This window comes from Bufo bufo, chromosome 5, assembly GCF_905171765.1.
Source record: "Bufo bufo chromosome 5, aBufBuf1.1, whole genome shotgun sequence".
NCBI lineage: Eukaryota > Metazoa > Chordata > Amphibia > Anura > Bufonidae > Bufo > Bufo bufo.
In genome coordinates, this window is record NC_053393.1 from 46,965,220 (window position 1) to 46,981,018 (window position 15,799).

General features: G+C 46.1%; 1 protein-coding gene across 1 annotated transcript in view; it reads left to right on the forward strand.

The window, feature by feature from the left end:
* The window catches only part of SNTB1 (syntrophin beta 1), a 192,328-nt gene that overhangs the window by 91,858 nt on the left and 84,671 nt on the right, over positions 1-15,799 (forward strand). The gene's annotated exons all lie outside the window — the stretch shown is intronic.

The window sequence follows — 15,799 nt, forward strand, 5'->3', positions numbered from 1 at the left end:
TGTCAGCTGTAATTTGAGGGTATTTACATCATAATCCGGTGAACGGTGTAGGAATTACAACAGTTTGCATATGTGCCTCCCACCTGTTAAGGAACCAAAAGTAATGGGACAATTGGCTTCTCAGCTGTTCCATGGCCAGGTGTGTGTTATTCCCTTATTATCCCAATTACAATGAGCAGATAAAAGACCCAGAGGTCATTTCCAGTCTGCTATTTGCATTTTGAATCTGTTGCTGTCAACTCTCAAGATGAGATCCAAAGAGCTGTCACTATCAGTGAAGCAAGCCATCATTAGGCTGAAAAAACAAAACAAATCCATCAGAGAGATAGCAAAAACATTAGGCGTGGCCAAAACAACTGTTTGGAACATTCCTAAAAAGAAGGAACGCATCGGTGAGCTCAGCAACACCAAAAGACCCGGAAGACCATGGAAAATAACTGTGGTGGATGACCAAAGAATTCTTTCCCTGGTAAAGAAAACACCCTTCACAACAGTTGGCCTGATCAAGAACACTGTCCAAGAGGTAGATGTATGTGTGTCAAAGTTAACAATCAAGAGAAGACTTCACCAGAGTGAATACAGAGGGTTCACCACAAGATGTAAACCATTGGTGAGCCTCAAAAACAGGAAGGCCAGATTAGAGTTTGCCAAACGACATCTAAAAAAGCCTTCACAGTTCTGGAACAACATCCTATGGACAGATGAGACCAAGATCAACTTGTACCAGAGTGATGGGAAGAGAAGATTATGGAGAAGGAAAGGAACTGCTCATGATCCTAAGCATACCACCTCATCAGTGAAGCATGGTGGTGGTAGTGTCATGGCGTGGGCATGTATGGCTGCCAATGGAACTGGTTCTCTTGTATTTATAGATGATGTGACTGCTGACAAAAGCAGCAGGATGAATTCTGAAGTGTTTCGGGCAATATTATCTGCTCACATTCAGCCAAATGCTTCAGAACTCATTGGACTTCGCTTCACAGTGCAGATGGACAATGACCCAAAGCATACTGCAAAAGCAACCAAAGAGTTTTTAAGGGAAAGAAGTGGAATGTTATGCAATGGCCAAGTCAATCACCGGACCTGAATCCGATTGAGCATGCATTTCACTTGCTGAAGACAAAACTGAAGGGAAAATGTCCCAAGAACAAGCAGGAACTGAAGACAGTTGCAGTAGAGGCCTGGCAGAGCATCACCAGGGATGAAACCCAGCGTCTGGTGAGGTCTATGCGTTCCAGACTTCAGGCTGTAATTGACCGCAAAGGATTTGCAACCAAGTATTAAAAAGTGAAAGTTTGACTGATGATTATTATTCTGTCCCATTACTTTTGGCCCCTTAACAAGTAGGAGGCACATATGCAAACTGTTGTAATTCCTACACCGTTCACCTGATTTGGATGTAAATACCCTCAAATTAAAGCTGACAGTCTGCCGTTAAAGCACATCTTGTTCGTTTCATTTCAAATCCATTGTGGTGGTGTATAGAGCCAAAAATGTTAGAATTGTGTCAATGTCCCAATATTTATGGATCTGACTGTACCATCTAGGGACGCCTGGGTCTATTATACTGTAGTTAGGATTTACTGTAGTTCTAAAAACACCCTTGAGGCCACTGAATGAAATTATTCTCCTCCACTGGGGCTGTTTAGGATTAGAAGAACATGCCTTCTTCGAAAAACCGAGCCACACCTGTCCATACGTTGTCTGGTTTTGCTGTTTGCTCTACAGACTTCAGGGGAGTTGAGCTGCAGTACCACACGCTACCTGTGCACAGGTGTGGCATTGTTTTTTTGTAGGAAAGCAGCCATGTCTTTCTAATCCTAGACAGCCCCTTTAAGATTCACATTGAACATGGGGTTTAGTGGCGTAGACAATGGTTATGGAGATCTCCTCGGCCAAATGAAAGGTCTAGGAAGGCTTGAATATAGTCTGTCAGATTGCATCATGGATAGTCAGGGCCAGACGTGGGGCCATAAAGAGGACATTTTTGTTCTATATATATATATATGGAGAGTTATTGTGTGGAGATTTTTGTTACCCACGATTTTTCGGTGCAGGCGCATGGTGAAGTATATGGCTCCTTGTTGGGTCACACCTGCAGAAATTCAGCTTTCCTAGGTCATAAGACAGTCTGGTCTAAAATTGTTCTGTCCTGGAGAGAAGTTTCAAGGGCCTGCTTTTTTTCCCAGGAAATGGCGCCAACCATGTCCACAGGTCCTGCCTCGTATTGCAGCTGACCCAAGTGATTAGGCCTGAACTGCCAATAGCAGGCATAGTCTATGCATAAGGAAGGTGCTGTTTCTGGGAAAAAAAGAGGAGACTTCTTTTTCCAATCCTGGACAATCCGAATAAGGCTACTTGCACACTTCCGTTGTTGTTTTCCGGTATTGAGATCCAGCAGAGGATTTCAATACCAGAAAAAAAAGTTTACGTTCCGTCAGCATTCCGTTTTCTAACCGGACACAAAACCGGTGCAAGCTGCAGTTTTGTGTGTGGTCATAAAAAGGAGAAAAACGGATCCGGCACTGAAAACAAATGTAAGTCAATGGGGACGGATCAGTTTTTTTTAGGAGCCTAAAAAAACAGATCTGTCACCCATTGACTTTCAGTGTATTCAGTGACGGATCCGTTTTTTCTGTTTTGATTTCATGCAAGCGCATCCTAACGGAACGGATGCATACTGATGTGCAAAATCAAAATGGGTATTGAGGTCCTCTGCCAGATCTCAATACCGGAATTAACGACGCAAGTGTGAAAGTAGCCTAATTCCGTTTTGGACAGCACCCATGTGCACAGTGCTGATGAACAAAAAATAAATAAATGAAAGAAAGAAAGCAGCTTGTCTCTCCTTGCCAAACAGAGGGGTTTAAAGGGGGTTTCCCATCAAAGATATTCTACATTTTCCAAACCAGCACCTGGATATGAATACTTTTGTAATTGCATGTAATTAAAAATTTATTATAGCCACTGAGTTATTCAATCAAATGTATCTTTATAGCGCCACCTGCTGTTTGTTCTTTTTCTTATTTCTCTGTCCACCTTGCTGAGGTGGTCGCACATGCTCAGTTCTATCTTTTAGCTGCCACCACCCAGATCTTCGAAGCTGTGACAGTTACAGGGAGAGAGCTGCAGGAGAAAGGATACCCCCCTCCCTGAGAAAGGGCACACCCCTGAGCTGCCAGCATGAAATAAATTTATAGGATAATGAATGGGGAGAACCCTGGATCCATGTGAGGTACAGGGCTGGGTGTAGATTTGTTAGTAAGAGACTGTCATGTACTATATGATGTCTGATTTTCATTGTTTACATTAACAATGGGATGATCCCTTTAAGTCATTTACTACAAAAAACATATTGAACACATTTTCAGATTTGTCCTATATACTACATACTGTACCTTCAAGCATATGAATACCATTTCCGAAAATGTCCTCAACACGCCATAGAAAAGTTATCTTGTTATGCTAATTTTTTGAGGCCACACCCTTTTTGTAGGGTGGTTCATGGGACAGTCCCACAATGAACAGGAATGTTGGTAGCTATGTTTGCTGAGAAGTAGTCTCCGGTCAAAAATATTTCCAAAAATGAAAAAAAAACAAAAACAAAGATATTACGACTTTTTGAACGGTACAAACCACATTTGTTTTTCGATTGTCCCGGCATTTGCATTTAAACCATTCTATATAATTTAGGCGTCTTCATTTTTCTGCCACCTACAGAAAGACAATAACAATAACATTTGTAAAGACAGGCGCACTCTGCGGTCTGACTAGACCCTCATCCTGATGTTAAAATTGAGAGGTTAGCCAACATATCCTACTGTGGAGGACATGTCTGAGCCCGAGCACCGCGCCAAGGTTTCTCATGTAGCTCGGGACCTAACACTCACCTACCTGTGCCGTATGGGCAATACCAGGAGCCAGTGGGCAAATTACAGGAGCGCAATGTCTGACTCACAGCAAACTCCCAGTTTGCACCTACAGAAAGGTGACTAATATGTATCTATTCGATAAAAGGTCAAAAGCAGCCGGTCTATTTGTGTTCAGTGTTTGAAGAGCACCAGAAGCTTGTATAATCAGATGATTTTCCTATTTCATGACGTAAAGTCATGATTTTATTAAAGACACGGAGGCGAGTATTGCTATTCTCCTTCTTTACTTCTGACCAATAGCAGCAAAGAAAATAGAAAAATATTGAAACATGTCATCAGCCCCTCCCCACAGTCTCTCTATAACAGGCCACACCGCCTGCAAAACCTCCTCTTTCTTTGTAAGTCCAAACCGAACAGTCCAACAGAATCGCCAACCAGGAACCGGAACAGCCTGGAAACAAAAGCGCCATCCATCCGGAAGCGAACTGGAACAACAGGAACCACTCTGAAGAATCTCCTGGAGCTGTCCACCTCACACGGTCAGCTGGAACCAAACTGCCGACCCTCCGAAACAAGATGTAGACCACAGGATACCGCCTAGTAGGCCGACCTCAACCTGAAAAAAGGTGAAAACAGAACCATGATAGAAGCAAATTGTGACATTGTAATCACAAAAAACAAATGGTTGCGACAAACCTACTCAGGAAAAAACTCATAGAGTTAAAGCAATATGCAAATGATACACAGTCAAAATCATGTCAATTTTAAAAACCCCATAGGGAGGGAAAAAACATAGGGTGGGCAATACTCGCCTCCGTGTCTTTAATAAAATCATGACTTTACGTCATGAAATAGGAAAATCATCTGATTTTATTACAAGACCCGGAGGCTTCGTATTGCAAGTTCAAAGTTAAGACAAATTCTCAATAATTGCTGAGAAAACGTGAGGACCTGGCCGAAAATAAAATTCCCTAAACGTGGATACTCTGGACCAGTCCGCCAATTTCAAAATGTCTTCCAGTCTGGCACCAGAAACCGCCAAAGAGGTAGCAGATGCCCCCCTAGCGGAATGTGCCGAAAATATAGAAGTGTCCACGCCCGCCAGCTCCATGATCCACTTCATCCACCTAGCCAGCGTGGGAGTGGTCACTAGGGCGAAAGGACGAATGGTAGAAAGGAAAAGCTGCGGACACTCTCGTGACCGATGAAGAGACGTACGCGCTTCATATTCTTTGAGGCACGCTACGGGACAAAGAGAAGGCGATGCCGGGAAAGCAGGATAAGCGACCGATCGTATGTGGGTCTTAGTCCTCCTAGAGATGTCAAAGGAGACCCCCTCCGGGGTGTCCGAGCGTGCATCATAGTCCAAAGCCCGGACGTCTGAAACCCGCTTGCAGGATATAAGACAAAAAAGAGTGACTAGCTTCGCCGACAGTTGCCGTAGGGAAAGGTCCGCATTCTGAGGCCAAGAAGATAAAAAGGAAAGGACACAAGACACATCCCAAGTGGCAGAAAATCTAGGCCTAGGAGGATGAGACATCCGAGAACCGCGCAGGAGACGACATACAAAAGGATGTTGCCCCGCAGGAGTACCATCAAAACCTTGATGGGAGGCAGAAATAGCCGACCTGAACAGGCTGATTGTGCGGTAAGCCTTGCCCTGGTCAAACAAAGAAGATAAGAAATGTAAGATCTCCGCTACAGGTGCCGATACGGGATCCAAGTTCCTAGCCACGCACCAGCGAGCCCAAGATCCCCAGGCTGATCTGTAAGATCTTCTGGTGCCTGGGGCCCATGCATTTTCCAAAAGGACTCTAGCTGTGCCCGAAACTTCTGGGACCTCCCAGGGTCCCCTGAAATCCGACACGCCAACAGGCGCAGGGATCCGTCCAGGAGAAGAGGGTGTAGTTGGTGATTCGGACCTCGGAGGAGAGTCTGAGATGTCGGGAGCAGGTACGGGATCTCTATCAACATCTCCAGAAGGTGGGGAAACCAGGACTGGGAGTTCCAAAACGGGACCAGTAGTACCAAATCCGCCGAATATCGTCGTACTTGAATCAGGGTCCTGGGAATCAGCTGGAATGGAGGAAATGCGTAAAGCAGACCTCTGGACCAATCCTGCAGAAACGCGTCCACCGCTTCGGCTTCTGGGTCCGGGCGCCAGCTGTAAAAGCGGTCTAGTTGCGAGTTCAGACGGGAAGCAAAGAGGTCGATGCAAAAAGGACCCCAAACTGACATTAAGGAACGGAACACCGTTGGATCTAACTGCCAGTCGCTGGAATCGGAAAGATACAGAGAACTCCAATCCGCATGAATGTTCTGGACCCCTGGAAGATATTCCGCCAAAACAACCAACTCCTTGTCTAGGCAGTAGTCCCAGAAATCCCTCGCCAAACGGGACAAGATGGTGGAACGGGTTCCGCCCATGCTGTTGATGTATCTCACCGCTGACACATTGTCCATGCGTAATTGGATGCAGGATCTGGCCGTGTCCCTCGTGAAGCTCTTGATCGCGAACGATCCAGCCAACAGCTCCAGCGCGTTGATATGGAATCCTGCCTCGGCCTCTGACCAACCGCCTCCAGTTGTAATCCCTTCGCAATGAGCACCCCTGACAGGCTGGCATCCGAATCCACCACGAAATCCGAACGATGGCCGAAGATAGCCTTGCCATTCCAAGCCTGCAGATTGAGGATCCACCAGGAAAGCTCCTCCTTGGTCTCCTTGTCCAAAGAGATCTAATCCGCGTAGGAAACTCCCGCCCGTAGGTGGGAAATCTTCAGGCGCTGAAGGGCCCGATAGTGAAGTGGAGCCGGAAAAACCGCCTGGATAGAAGAGGCCAACAGACCTATGATCCTGGCTAGTTGGCGTAAAGGGATCTGGGCAGATGACCTGGCTTTGCACAATTCCTTCCGAATTGATCGAACCTTGGCCGGAGGTAGGCTGAGTGTTCCCGCCGTGGAATTCACCAGAAAACCCAAGAACTCCATCTCGCGCGATGGGATGAAGCAAGATTTCTCCTGATTGATGAGGAAACCCAGATCCGCCAGAAGATCCATGGTCCAATGCAGATGATTCAGCAGTACCGATCGATCCTGAGCCATGATCAGAATGTCGTCCAGATATACGATGAGACGAACTCCTCGACTGCGTAACCATGCCATAGCCGGGCGCATCAGCTTGGTAAAGCACCAGGGAGCTGAAGAGAGGCCGAATGGGAGGCACGTGAACCGCCAAATCCTGTCCTGCCAAGAAAAAACAGAGAAGATTTCTGGACGCGTCCTCCACCGGGACAGTAAGATAAGCGTCCTTCAAGTCCAACTTGACTATCCAATCGCCCATCTGTAGAAGGTCCCGCAAGAGATGGATGCCCTCCATCTTGAAATGGCGGTATCTGACAAATGCGTTGAGGGCGCGTAGATTGATAACGGGCCGAAGTTGGCCCCCCTTCTTTGCCACCAGAAATATATTGCTGATCACCACGCAAGGGGATACAGGAGCCGGTTCTATGGCTCCTTTGCGGACAAGATCCGACAGTTCTGAATCGACCAGTATGCGGCTTTCCGCTGACAGCACCACAGGATGTGGATGTGGGATGGACAGCGGGGAGGACGTCAGCTCGATGTGGAAACCCCTGACCGTGGATAGGACCCATTGGTCTGAGGTGATACGGGACCAAGCTGGAGAAAAAAGGCGTAATCTGCCCCCTACACAAACACTTAAAAAATTGGAACGAGTTGGTAGACTCACCGTAGGGACGTCTGGAATTAGGATTTCCTCTATATCCTCTTGGACGCCAGGAACTTCCTCGTGAAGGGAAGAAGGATGACGAGTCCCGTCTATGCTCCTGGAAGGTAGCTCTCTGAGAAAAGGAGCCTCGGCCCGAACCACGGGACTGAAACTGGGCACGGCCGGACAGGCGGCCCCTAAAGCTGCCGGCCCTGGTAGAGACCCTACCGTGAAATACTCTTTTCATAGAGCTTTGGGCCTTGTCTAGGGCAGTGAAAGCCCCTACAAATCTCCCAAGGTCCTTGATAAAAGGTTCTCCAAATAATAGGCCCTGGGCCTCTTTACCGGCCTCCGTAAGAGCTAAGTTGGATAGCTTGGGCTCTATTTTGAAAAGTATGGCTTTTCGCCTTTCTATAGCCAGGGACGTATTTACGTTACCTGCTATGCAAATGGCACGTTGTACCCATTCCCGCAATTCAACAGGGTCAACCTGTTTATTGTCTGCATTAGCTACCTCCGCTAAGTCAAAATTTTTTGCTAATGGTCCAAAGATGTCCAGGAGTTTATCCTGACAGGACCTTAATGCCGACTCCAGACCCCTACGCGGGTTCCAGCCGGATTTTGCGAGGAACTGCGTCCTCTTGGGATCGACAGTAGGAGTCTCGCATACCCTGTTAGGGATGACAGGTCTGGGGCATTCTGCCCTAAGCTTATTGCGAGCCTCTTTGGAAAGAGGACAGCGCACTCTAGCCTCCAAATATTTGGAGACGTGCTCCAACGGTAACCACTCAGCCGAGCGGGGGTGGTGGAGCGAATCTGGGTCGAACAAGGGTTCCCCAGAGGGGTCCGTTAAAGATGCAGGCCTACCTTCTGCAACGGACATAAGGGAGCTACACCCGGGTAGGGGGTTATCATCTATGACCCCTGATGGGTCCTCCTCTGCCTCCTCAAAGGCGTCATCCATAGCCTCCTCCTCGGATCCGACTTCAGAGTCGGAATCCAAATCTTGCAGTGCTCTAGCACTTTTCCAATTGCGCGTGCGTTCTGCCTGACGCGTACAGGCTCTCTTGCGCGGACCAAGCGCGCCAACATTGGTGGAAACATCATCACCTTTATTAGCTCTTTTTCTGGAGGCAGAAATCCCTGGCCCGGTGGGTGAGGACACCATGGCGGGCTGCGGGGTTTGTGAGGTAGCCGGATGGGATATGACAGAAGTCATAGATCCCATGGCTGCAGCTATGGCGTTAGATATGGACGCCTGAAAATCCGATCCCTGATCACCAGGGATCGGGGCATGATCATCTTCCCCCGCAGGGGTTAATTCCGCAAGAGGAAAATCCTCCTCTGCAGGGCCCTGGCCACTATGCACTTTTTTGGGCATGTTGTAAGTTTTTATTATAACTGGCCGAGCTGCTGATGAGGAAAAACTAAGATATATATAATGTGGGGCTGAGTAGCTGGCAAGGGGATTTGCCCCAGGCCAGAAAGAAGAAAAAACGCTGTGGAAAAACCTGTAGGGGAGATAGAAAAGAGCCGAGGACGGGCCGATGCTGCCGGAGCTCCGAGGAGCGATGACGTCACAGGCGGAAGCGGAAGCGCCCGAGATCTCGCGAGATCTCGGCCGCACTAACAAGAAAGGCAAGGAGAGCTGCCGCAGCCGCACTGAGGTAAGCGGCGGGAAAAAGAGCCGTCCGATAAGGGAGGGGGAGCAGAAAGGAAGGCCCAGGAAGGTGGGCAAAGCGCACAAGGGGGATGAGAGGGGATATATGAAAAAGGTGTAAATTGAACCTTCTGAACGCAAAGCAGGTGAGGAGCTATGAAATAGCCCCAGACTAAGCAAAAACAGTATAAATAAATCAATAAACCCCCCCAACTTGCCCCAAAAGGGGGGAAAAAACCAAGGCACAGATAAAGCAAACAAAATCTATATACATATATATATATATGAATCACAATGACAAAAACAGCAAATCCCACTACTTATCTGCGGTCAGCAGCAAAGAAAGAGGAGGTTTTGCAGGCGGTGTGGCCTGTTATAGAGAGACTGTGGGGAGGGGCTGATGACATGTTTCAATATTTTTCTATTTTCTTTGCTGCTATTGGTCAGAAGTAAAGAAGGAGAATAGCAATACGAAGCCTCCGGGTCTTGTAATAAAATCAGGAAAATAGGTGTTCAGTTTCCCTGCAGCGCCATCACAGGTGAAATGAGGCATTACGCAATGTCCATTCAAATCCTGCAGAGCAACTGTGAGACGAGGTTCCTGAACAGAGGATCCTCAGGATTGGTCATCAATATCAGATCGACGAGATCATCTCAGTCCCATGGGGCTGAGCTGCAATACCAAGCACAGCCACTATACAATGTACGGTGCTGTGCTCCGTAAGCTGTAAGGAGGTTGCGGCAATCACAGGAGCACTGCGGCATCCTCAAATAGCTGATTTGATGGTGGAGCCAGGAATCGCATCCCTGACGATCTGATCTGATGGATAGGTCATCAATATTCAACTCCCAGAGAACCCCTTTAACATTTTCATAAATCCGAGCTGTGAATAGGTTTTTTTTATCATTTTTTTTCACCATTAGATTAAAGGGTTATGAATAGAAATGCTACCCCATACCATAATATTCAGTAGCATATTGCAACCAAAAAAGTAAAAAGTAGAAAAAAATATCAAGACATCTGTCACTGATGGTGTCACACTTTAGCCTTATCCTACCGCCAGTGCTAGTGTAAATGAAGGTTTGAAAAAAGTGGTGGGGCCTATAGTGCTATATCTGTGGGAAGCTGGGCAGAAAAGTCCCACTAACACTGTCTGCAGTGAGACCAGGCAACCTATAGCCTTGCCCCTTAAAGGGGTTGTCTCATCTCATCACTAGAACATGCCCCCATTGTCTGATAGGTGTGGGTCCCACCACTGGGACTTGCCCTGAAAGTGGTGGAGGGCGCACTGCGCATGCACAGCTGTCCTCCATTCATTTTCTATGAGGCCACCGAAAACACCTAAGCGCTGGCTTGGCTATTTCCGTTGGGCCCATAGAAGTGAATAGGAGCGGTGGCCGGTCATGTGCGTTGCACTCCCATTCACTTCTATGGGGAGAGCGCTTGGTGGTGGCCGCACCCAGAGTTCTCCAGCCACCACTTTGCAGGGCTCCGTTTAGGAGATAGGTGCGGGTCCCGCACCTATCAGACAATGGGGACATATCCTAACGATATGCCCCCATTGTCTCAGATGAGACAACCCCTTTAAGTTAGGGTACAGCTGAAAGTGGAGATAAGGCGAGGACCCCACTTGCCAAGTATTTTGCCTGCTTGAGGCCATTGAAGTAATTAATAGGCATTTTTATGATCTCTATGCTGTCAACATATATGGCATATCACTAGCATATGCTACAAACGTCAGATAGCTGTAAGTCCCACATCTGAGACCTACTCATATCTCCAGAACGGGGCCCCTGAAGTGATAGGAAAACTGCTGCACATGCGCAGCTACCCTCCATTCACCTCAATGGGAGTTCCAAAAATAGCCGAGGCAGCTGGCCCATCTCATAGATTGGTGGCATATCGCTAGGATATGCCACCAATGTCTGATAGGTGTGGGTCCCACACCTATCTCCAGAACGGAGCCTGCAAAGTGAAGGTGAGTGGACTGCATATGCGCAGCTGCCCTCCATTCATTTCTATGGGAACACTGAAAATGGCCCCAGCGGCATGCTTGACTGTTTCGGAAATGCAGTAGAAATAAATGGGAAGCACACCGCGCAAGGCCCTTTAAGGCCTCTTACCACAGGCCAACCTTGCAAACAATTATTGGGAACAAACATTTCTTTCCTGATAACTGCCTGCTCGTCTGTCTGACCTGCTGTGGCCTGCCCTTTACCAATCATTATCCAGTGTCATGTGTGTGTTTTCTTTTTTTTTTGGTATTCTGTGGTTACTGTTTGTGATCCCATAAAGATTTGTCCAAGGTTTTCAGATTCAGTTGCCAATTTTTTCGGTCAAGGATTTTCCAGCTTCCTCTAATGGTGGCGTGGCTTGGCTTCAGTTGGTGTATGCGACTATGCGTGGTAGAGTGCAGGTAAAATTTTCTGTTAAGTCACTGTGTGACGACAAGCTTTTCAATTTCTAGCACTGGGGAGAATGGTATTATTTTTTAAGATTGTGTCGGACACAATCTTCAAAAATGTGTCCATTCCATTGAATTTTCTAACTTGATGTACTGTCTATCTTTTGAATGTCAATTTTTAGGGGGGCTCAACTTAAAACCTCAGCCAAATATTCTAAAAGTGTATTTATTTGATTAAAGACAACTGACGCCGCCAAGCCACCAGAGGAAGGCAAATCATTGAAAGAATAAATTGAAACTTAAAAAACCTGGAGTAAATCTTTATTGGATCACACAAATACACATTCACACAAACCAAAAAAACACACACCGACCTTCTGACATCATGTCTGACTATGGTGGCTGTGCCACATTGCCCGTCCTGTGGCCTGCCCTTTACCATTATGATTCAGTGAGGAGGATGTGTGTTTATTTTTTTTCTGGTATTCTGTGGTGTGTGTTTGTGATCCCATAAAGATTTGTCCAAGGTTTTCAGATTCAGTTGAAAATGTATTCTGTCAAGGATTTTCCAGCTTCCTCTAATGGTGGCATGGCTTGGCTTCAGTTGATGTATCGTGGTAGAGTGCTTGCTGAGTGCTCAGTGCAGGTAACGTTTTCTGTAAAGTGACAACTCTGAGAGCTTATAGCACTGATCTAGACGTACTACCCATCTGGTGCTGGTGGTGGTGCTGGTGGTGGTGCTGGTGGTGGTGCTGGTGGTGGTGCTGGTGCTGGTGGTGGTGGTGCTGGTGCTGGTGGTGCTGGTGCTGGTGCTGGTGGTGGTGGTGGTGCTGGTGGTGGTGCTGCTCCTGCTGCCAAAACAATCACGGTGAACCAGGAAGTTCTGCAACACAGACAACTTGAACACACTGTGTGACAGACAGTTCCTGACTGGCAAACATCACAGTGAGTGAACCTATAACACAGTCACTGACTGTGTTTATTATAGGTTCACTGACTCACTGTGATGTTTTACAGTCAGGAACTGAAGTGCTCCTTTTTTTGTAGGTACTGTTTAATATTATATAATATATAATATATATTATATGGTAAAACTATTGTAAAACTTATAAACTAACTGCACCAGCCAGGCCAGCACAACAGTTTAATGTTACAGAGACACTGACAGTACTGTTTTAAATAAATACTGTTGTCTGCTGCACTGTTTTGTTCATTCAGACTTTGCTATATGATATGCAGGGAACTTGGTATGATTTGTTTAAATAGCAGATACAAATAAATATTTTTGTGCAATTTCTGACTGATTGAATTAATTTTTTGATGTAAAATTGAAAAACAAGGGGACTTGGGTAATAATCTTGATGCATCGTGATGCATCGCCAAATCGAATCGAATCGTGGACTTGATAATCGTAATCGCATCGAATCGTGAGACGAGTGAAGATGCGCAGCCCTAATATATATATATATATAATATCCCCCCCCCCCCACTGATCCCCCTTCCGGTTCCCGCCCCGATCTATTTCAGGATGGCCGGAGCGTTAGCAGAGTGTCAGCTATAATATACAGCTCACACTCTGCTTGAAACGGCCGACATCAATGTTGGCACCGATGTCAGCCGTTTAACCCCTGCCATGCTGCGGTCCATAGGGACCGCTGTATGGAAGGCATTAAGAGATGGAGGGAGCTCCCTCCCTCTCCCATCGGGCTGCTGCAGTGCTGTGGCAGAGGCCCGATGCTTGATGGGTTAACAGAGGTAGGGACCTCCCTCCCCCATTGGGCGCTGAGCTGCTGTGGCAGCGTCCCGATGGTTACCATGGCAACTGGGCGCCTTCACAGGCATCCGGCTTGCCTTGGCAGGAGCCTGATCAGGCTTACTGTGAGTGACAATGCACTGCAGTACACTATACAGTGTACTGCATTGTATTGTAAACCATCAGACCCACTGGATCTTCAAGAACCAAGTGGGTCTGGGTAAAAAAAAAAAAAAGTAAAAAAAAAAAAAAACATTCTTATAGCCACACATTTATAATTGATAAAAAAATAAAATAAAATACACTACACATGTTTGGTATAATCGCATCCGTTACAACCTGATCTATAAAAGGATCACGTTACATTCCCCGCACGGTGAATGCCATAAAAAAAAAGAGAAAAACTATGATGGAATTTAAATTTTCCCACCTCACTTCCCAAAAAAGGTATTGAAAGTGATCAAAAAAGTCGTATGTACCCCAAAATGGTACCAATCAAACCATCACCTCATCTCACTAAAAATTAGCCCCTACATGAAACAATCGCCCAAAAACTGAAAAAATATGTCTTTCAGAAAATGGAGACACAAAAACATGTTTGTTTTTTTCTAAAATGCTTTTATTGTGTTAAAGTGAAATAAGTAAAAAAAAGTAGACATATTAGGCATTACCGTGTCCGTAACAACCTGCTGTATAAAAATATCACATGACCTAACCTCTCAGGTGAACACCATAAAAAAAAAAGGCAAAAAAGCCATTTTTTATCACCTTACATCACAAAAAGTGAAATACCAAGCGATCAAAAAGTCATATGCACCCCAAAATAGTACCAATCAAACTGCCACCTCATCTCGCAAAAAATATCACCCAACCTAAGACAATCGCCCAAAAAATAAAAAAATATGGCTTTCAGAAAATGGAGATACAAAAACATGATTTTTTTTCAAACATGCTTTATTATGTAAAACTGAAACAAACAAACAAACAAAGTAAGTAGACAAATTTGATATCATCGCATCCATAACAATCTGCTCTATAAAAATAGAACATGATCTAACCTGTCAGATGAACGTTGCAAAAAACAAAAAATAAAAACTGTGGCAGAACGGCCAAAAAATGTAATATAGAACGATTAAAAATTCATATGTAACCCAGAATAAAATCTATAAAACTGTCACCTTTTCCCGTAGTTTCCAAATTGGGGTCACTTTTTGGGAGCTTCTTAGTTAACGGCTGCGTTTTTGACTGCAGAGACTGGGTTGGTAGCCCATGGGTTAAATTATCATGTCTTCCTGCCGAGGCATGGTGGTTTGGCCCACAGGGGTGTTTTTTCCTTTAGTCACTGCTGCTGCCTGTTTTGTGTTGCTGGTTACTTCCCCCTTTCCCCTCCCCTTCTGGTAAAGTCTAGATGGTTTCCCCCTGCCCCTCCCCTAGAGTTAATAAATAGGAGGGCTTACCCCATCTTGTTCCCTTTTCACCGTCACCTTCACCAGGAATTTTCCCACGCTCCCGCCCCTTTTCTTGTTTTTCCATTATGCACCTGAGGTGCTGTTGTTACTATGGTCACATATCAAAGTTGGACAGGGATGTCATGTGACCACTCCTCTGAAGACGCTTTGCTATGATGCATGCTGGGATTTTTACTTTCGCTTTGCAGCTGCTCCGCCCACACAGCCTCTCATCTATGGGAATATGCTATGCTGAACACATTAGAAAAATTATACGTACACAGTATATCTCTCATTATACTAATATCTCTTGGCTTTAGTTATTATCTGGGGCCATTTATTTATTTTTTATGCGTATGGTGGCCAACCCCTTTAAGAATTTGCCTATCCATCGGGTGATCGGCTGTACCATCACACAGGCGAGATATCAGGACGAGCATTTGTAGGAAAAGTTGTTCTTGAACATTGGCCCGAGAATCAGCCAGTGTAATTTAAAGGGAGTCTGTCACTTAATCTGAGCATTTTAGACCGCTCCGATCAGGTTATAGACTCCTGTGCCCTCATTACAATGGTACCTTTATTTGTTCTGTCCCTCGCCGAGATCTTAAAAAAAAAGACTTTTTAAACTTATGCTAATGAGGTTTGCCCAGGGGCGGCGTTACTGCAGCAAGCGCCCAAGCCCCTCGGGGATGTGCCCAGAAAACCACACCTCTTTCACCCCTCTGGCCCGCCCTTGTTTCCTATGATTACCTTCTCCTCTCCATCCAAGATCTCGCGCCTGCGCCGCTCTACACTTGTCCGCCGCCTGCGCACTGCTGTGCCCATTATAGGCAGAGGAACAGGTAGTTGGACTGCGCGTGCAGCGCAGGCACAAGATCCTGGTTGTGGAGGAGGAGGGAATAATAGGAAACAAGGGCGGGCCAGAGGGGTGA